Below are 7402 nucleotides of genomic sequence, written 5' to 3'. Positions count from 1 at the left end.
TGTATTGGTGTCACTGGGGATGTCAGTGACACCAGGTCAGTTTCCCCCCAGTGTCAGAATGTCCGCCACAGTCCCGCTATAAGTCGCTGATCACCGCCATTACTAGTAAAAAAAAAAATTCCACTATCTACACCTCCATTTGTAGATGCTATAACTTTCACCGTAAACCAATTAATTCACACGTATTGAGATTTTTGTCACAGAATACATTTTGGCCTAAATTTATGACGAAATTTGATTTTTTACATTTTTTTACTGGACATGTTTAATAGCAAAAAGTCAAAAATATTGTTTTTTTCTTTTTTCAAAATTGTCAGACTTTTTTTTATAGTGCAAAAAATAAAAAACGCACAGGTGATCAAATACCACCTAAAGAAAGCTCAATTCGTGGTAAGAAAAGGATGTAAATTTCATTTGGGTGCAGCATTGCATGACCGCGCAATTGCCAGTTAAAGTAACACAGTGCCGTAATGCAGAAAATGGCCTGGTCAGGAAGGGAGGGGGGAATCCTCAGGAGGGCGAGGGGTTAATGTCCATCCAGCACTGAGTGCCGGGAGAGGACACCATAGGTCTGATTTACTAAAACATGATATGACGGCCATTTACCTACAAAGCAGTTTTATTTCCTGAAGTTTGCAATGCAGACACAAAGTTGTAAAGCTCCTCTGGTTATCTCCCCAACAGCTCCCACCGACAGGGTGTCCATTGAGGGCAGGTCCATACCAGATGTAGCCTTCTAGGTTTTTATTCTGCATCAATAATACATGGACAGTGGTTAACATCAGGGGCGGACTGACAACTCATGGGGCCCCCAGGCAATAGGGGATCACGGGGCCCCTGTGCCCTCACCCACACTCAAACCAAACCCAAAAAAGCCTATGAAAGGTACCAGGGGCATATCATGGGGCCTCTTACTGACCCCGGGCCCTCGGGCAGTGCCCGAGTTTCTGAATGGTCAGTCCGCCCCTGGTTAACATGGATTCCAATGGCCTTGGTTTACACCAGTGCAGTGCATTGCAGGGCGTAGAACAAGTTGTGGTAGGGGGCCTACTCGCCCTGCACTTGGGGGATCCCCTTGTGTTCTTGTGCTCTTCAATGCCCGGGACCAGGCAGGGCTGAGTTCATGTGAAAGCCAACATTATGGCGGTACCCCAGCTAGAGATGAGCAGTACATTGTGTGCAGTAGTTTTATGTACAGAGCCCCTCTGTGAAACGTGTTGTCCCGTGTTACCGGGACCAGGGGCAGACTGACAACTCATGGGGCCCCCGGGCAATAGGGGATCATGGGGCCCCTGTGTCCTTGCCCAAACAAAAAAGCCTAGAAAATAGGTATCAGGGGCATCTCATTGGGCCCCCTACTGACCCCGGGCGCGCGGGCAGTGCCCGAGTTGCCAAATGGTCAGTCTGCCCCTGACCGGGGCCATGGATAAGGTGGTACCACCAGTCATCCTGTATGGGGCCCAGGCCAGCAGAGGGGCCCAGGCAGCTGGGTGAATCAAATGTTGGCAGGGAGGATGATCGGCACGGCGGGGGCAATTACTGGAACTGATCCCCTGAATGGCTTTCTCTGCAGCAGCTGAAAGTTGGCTTCTCCTGGCTCCACTCCCCCTGGCTTTCAGCTGCTGCAGGGAAAGCAATACAGGGGATCGGTTCCAGTAATTGCCGCCCCCACCCATCACTCTCCCTGTGCACCATACATTTCCACCTGCTGTCCAGGCCCCCCTGTGTGTCCTCACCCCCACAGTCCTGCTATCCTCTCCTTCCCACTGGCAACTGCAAGCACATAATAGGATTCCTTAGGATTGAGAGTGGGGGAAGGGTCCAGTAAAAATGTCACATTTACCAGCCCCTTCCTTTCCTGAATGAACACAATGAGTGATCAGTACCGAGTACTCACTGAGTTCATTCATACCTGAAGCATAGTAAACTGTTTTTTTTTGGGCAGGTGGGGGGCCTGTCAGGCTGCCTGTATAGGGCCCCATGGTTTCTAATAGCAGCCCTGCATGTTACTGCACACCTTGGCTCAATGTGCGGTATGTTGCATTTAAGAGGGACACTGCTGCACCCATGCCCCCTCCATCAGTCCAGCGTACCTCTGCCACCTCACTCCCAGTGAAAGAATGGGGTCCCATGGAGCACTAGTGCAGACCTCATGCGTGCACATTATTAACTCCTTCTGTTCTCCCGTACCTCGCAGCTAGATCTCTGTACCATGGGTTTGGTCCCAGATACCTTGGGGGAACCAACTGCTAGGGAGGGAGCCAGAACACTGACCCTCTCGTTACTGGAGGACCTGTTCCCTAAGCCAGGTACCACGCTATACATTCCCATCAGCTCTTGGTTGCCCATGGCAAGTGCTTTCATTTTCCAACTCTCCTGCCGAGTTAACTCTTCGTAGTGGACTTGTTTTCACACCCCGTGGTTGCTTTACAGGCCCTGTTCTTCTGATACGCCATTTACCACCATGCACCCCTTGAATAACTTCAGACCGGGCTTAAGAACAGTCAGTGAAACTTTACTTAAGATGCTTCCGGAACATTACAACATAACATGCATCTCAGTCCATCTCCTAGCTAACAATTTGGTGGCTCTTTCTGTGCGAAAGCTGCTTTGGTATCCGGCGTGCACTAACTTTTTGAAAATGTTCGTGAATGATCGTGTTCTCCGTTCCCACAGAAAGATTTGTCTCTTGTGCAACTTCATGATAGGTTATGCATTGAATATTCAGGATCAAGCGCTCCATGTGCTGAATGTTCACAGGAAAGTAGATGGCCTGGAACTGAGCAAAGCTAAGGAGAGGGCCAACATGACTGGGGCTTCCAGACGAGGCGGAGATTCTAATAGGGTAGGTGTATATTCATTAGTAAGGGGTGATGGCTTACCTGATTGGAGGTTTGAGTGAAGAGGGAGGTTCTCCAGGATGAGGAGAGGAGACTGGACTTGTCGGGGGTCAGTCGGAGCTTGTGGCAGCACTGGTGAGGTTTCTCCTGCCCTCCCTCCCTGGACCTGTTTCGTTGGTGTTCTTTGTTTGATGTTCCTTGTTCTGTCCATTGTGATTGTCTTTTTGACCTCTTTTTGTTTTTCTTTCTTGTAATTTAATTTTATGTCTTGGGGTCATTGCCCTTGTGTTTTGCCATGGCAGCTGACAGGGGTCGCTGGGTCTTTGAAGGCAGTGCTGGAGTAACATTTTTGAGGATTATGGGTTGGGCTCATTGTAGGTATGGGTGTACCTTCCCAATTATAAGGTTACCTTGGTAATATTAGAGGTAATGGGCTGTACCGGGACTACGTAGCTGTAGCATTGTCCCAGAGGCGGTGTAGTAGTGGCTGGGGGCCGTCTCATTGGGTGCAAGCTACAGCCAGGTTATTTGATGTGATTATCAGTGCCTTCGAAGACCTTGGACCCGGTTGGGATCATTACTGTTCAGTTAATACATTGATTGTACTTGATGCATTGTTATTTAATAGTTGTTATGTTAAATAAATGGGCTGCTATGGCCATTTGACACCATAGAAGGAGAGTTGTGTGGTTATTTCAGGTGGGGAAAGGTTGAGGGGTGGTTGTCTTTATTAGGTGGCTAGTAAATGTATAGCCTCGATATTCTGCATGTCCCTCAGTCATGACTGCTGTAGGCTGGGAACCACCACGGCCAGGTCATTACTGACGAACCTACGGCCATTTTTGAAACGTTTCCTCCATTCAAATGTCTTACTGAGCGTCTCATCACTGTACTGTGCTTGAAGTCTCATATCGATATCTGCGTGTTTTACACCTTCTGTGATGGGAGTCACGTTGGGTGGGGGGGCCCATGGAACCCAGCTCACTTTGGAGAGGTGGGGAGACCCCTGTCTCAGCTCCCCATATCCCTCTGATGTGTAAGTCACTCTGTGCCTGTTAGGGGTACAGGGTGATCTGTCCTAATATTGGGGTGGGGGGTTGTTGATTGTTTAATGACATATGGTTGCATCCCATTGTTCTATTGTGTGTCTTCCTTGGGAGCAAACTATTATAGGATGTATGTGTATTACCTTAGTGGGGGTGTCTCCAGCAGCCCTCCCTCCTGATGGGACTGTCTGCTGGTGTGAAGTTTGAATACCTGCGTGTCTTGTTGCTAAGTGTAGATTGCCCCGCACTGTGTCATTGTGCAGGGAGGAGGGATTGTCCCGAGTGTATAAAAAGCCAGTTCGAGTTTCAAATAAAGAGTTCCATATTCAGACAGACTGGTGTCGTCTAGACTTGTTTGGTCGGCTGTGGTCTCTGTGGTCGGTGTTCGGACGGGGAAGCGGTATTATAATGGAAGTACCCAAGCGCAGACTGGGTCGGTTCCGTTACACCTTCGTTCATAAGAAACTTCATCACCACACGCTGTTCCACGCACACCCTAACACTGTTGTCTACCATCTTGATTAACGGTTTCTGGTTTGGCCTGCGACATGTGTGCCGCCTATCAGTAATAGGACACGCTTGCCACTTACTACTGCGTGTAGTACCTCCATGCCAGCATCCCTTTTTTTACACCTGTAAAATTAAAAGTCCCAGTTTGACTTGAACGCCACTTGTAATTACAGTCCTTACAAAAAGTTGTGCTGGGAGAGGTGTAGTCTGGCAGACCACATACTGTATGTTTGGTGCCTGATCCCCTGATCTAGGTGACTCAGATTGGGGTATAGGTAATGACAGATAACACCTGAGAAATTCCTCTGGATGGTCAATGGAACAATGAGATTAATTACTGGAGAAGTGCATGTAATCGCTATGCTAAATGAACATTCTATCCTCCCCGACAAAAAGTCATGTTGGAGGAGCTGTTGATGGGACCACAGAGGGACAAACAAGGTCACCTGATCCTAATCAAGATGAATTACATTTGGAGATAGGAGATAAAACCTGAGAAATGCCTCATAGGTACAATGATGATGGAGTGTTGGACAAAATAGGGGCTTCCACATCGGGGGGGGGGGGGGGGGGGAGTATGATGATAAAATAGAAGAGGCGGAGAAAAATAAGTTTCTACATTTACCTGCTTTTCTTCTTGCATCCCATTAGTGATACCATTAGCCAGAATGATTTTTCTTTTTTGTCTTTTTGGCCTATGTAAGCCTGTCCAGAGTATAACCCCATCGCCATCGGAATTGTGGACACCAATAGCACCACTGCTAAAAAGGAGACTTCATTGTCTAAAATCTCCACTCGCCCTTCCATCTGGAGGTGCTTAGCTAGAAATTTCCCATATGCAATCTACAGTAACTGCAAGATTCAGCAAACTGGCAACTGCTCTGCCAAAAAATATTATTTGAACTTATACTCTACATTCTGTGAGACAGAAACATGAGATGGCGGCTGCCTCCTATCCCCCCTCCATCCCCAACAATATTGGGATCTTGGGTTTTCCAAATCTAATTTTATATCTGCACCAACAAAACATTGACTATAGTGACTAACAACCCCCCCAAAAAAAAAAAAAAAAGTAAAAAGCTAGTACCTAAATGTTTACAGATTTTGACAGGGCAAGTTTTCAGTTTTATTGGAAAAGGTTTTAGGTCCAATAGATAATTTTCTAAATCAATCCAGAAATATTATGGAATTTAGTTATCATAAGCAGTACCTCATTTTTTCAAACAAGCATGTTTGAGTGATCTGTGACTTTGTAGTATCTGTTTTGCCAGTTTTGTCTCTTGTAGGAGTCGATAAACAGCCATTTGGATAGGATCAGCTCTAGTATCTGGGCAGCACAGTGGCTAAATGGTTAGCACTTCCACCTGGCAGCACTAGGGTTGTTGGTTCAAATCCCAGCCACGGCACCTCCTGCCTGGAGTTTGCATGTTCTCCCTGTGCCTGTGTGAGTTTCCTCCCACACTCCAAAGACATGCTGGTAGGTTAATTGGGTCCTGTCTAAATTGGCCCTTGTATATGAATGTGAGTTAGGGACCTTAGATTGTATGCCCCTTGAGGGTTGGGGACTGATGTGAATGTGTAACATATATGTAAAGCGCTGTGTAAATTGTTGGTGCTATACAAGTACCTGAAATAAATAGTATCTCTTCCCTATCAGTGTCCAGAAGGGGTGCTCCACAGATTGTCCAGTCCTTGCAGACAGGATGGCTGTTTATATGTTGTTCCTGCTGGTAAGTTAGGGGCTTGTCCCCAGAGGAACAGAAACTGCTCAGGGGGTAAGGTGGGGTATGAGCAGGGGTGGACTGACAACTAATGGGGCCCCCAGGCAATAGGGGATTATGGGGCCCCTGTGTCCTTGCCCACATTCAAAAAAGCCTATAAAAAAGTACCAGGGGCATTTCATGGGGCCCCCTACTGACCTTGGGCAGTGCCTGAGTGCTTGAATGGCCAGGGTGCAGTGCTCAGACTAAAGTGGCCAATCACCATTCCTACATTTTCGTTATAGGAGATCACGTGATCTTCCTCCTTCCTCTGAGGATGCTGTGCTAAGACTAAAGTGGCCAATCACCATTCCTACATTCTGGTTATAAGAGATCATGTGACCTTTTTCCTTTCTCTGAGGATGCAGTGCTCAGACTAAAGTGACCAATCACCATTCCTACATACTGGTTATGGGAGATCATGTGACCTTCTCCCTTCCTCTGTGGATGCAGTGCTCTGACTGAAGTGGTCCATCACCATTCCTGGGAAGGAGAAGACCATTAACCCCCTGGAAGCTTTGACATTGACCAACATTGAGCTTGCACAGAATTTAAATGCATGGCTCCAATGGACAAAGAGAGAAGTGGGGGAGTGTGGCAAAGATGAGCATCAGTGGGTGGACAGGTGAGAATGTGAGCTTTCGAGAGAATCTATCGCTTTACTCTAAATTATCACAACTGAGACATTCACTTTACGGTCCCAACATTAATAGCTGTGGTTGGTCTCTAACAGACAAAACAGATAAATATTTTCCCAAAACCAGAATGAAAAGAGGGTTAGGAAATATTAGTAGTCACACAAGCCATACACTACAGAGATACTGGAGCAGGAGGACATACAAACAAGTATTCATTCTGAAATGAAGGTAGAAGTAAGGGTTATATTGCCCTACTAAATACACAAGATATTCACTTTCTCCTGTATTATACCAACACTTTTAGGCAAACCCAAACAAAGTAGATAAATGAGGCTTGGATGACTGGTGAGGGGGTCACAGGAAAACTTTCCTGACAAAAACATGGATGCCATTGCTGACGTCCTTCTGAAGTTGCCAATTTCCTGACTGCTCATTGCTTAGGTTTTGTTTTCCCTGAAGAAGCAGGCCTTGTCCCTTAAAATGCGCTGGAATTTTGAAACAAAGTACCTACTCATGGTCCTAAATGGAAACCATATGTTTATTAACCCCTATGATACTATCTGTTTAGGTGTTCTAGACCAACCAATTCACTACATATGTAGTAAAAC

Source organism: Staurois parvus, unplaced genomic scaffold (genome assembly GCF_062004578.1).
Source record: "Staurois parvus isolate SC_StPar_1 unplaced genomic scaffold, SC_StPar_1.0 ptg002218l, whole genome shotgun sequence".
Classification (NCBI taxonomy): Eukaryota; Metazoa; Chordata; class Amphibia; order Anura; family Ranidae; genus Staurois; species Staurois parvus.
The sequence above is the reverse complement of the archived record's forward strand: the minus strand, read 5'-3'. Positions refer to the sequence as shown.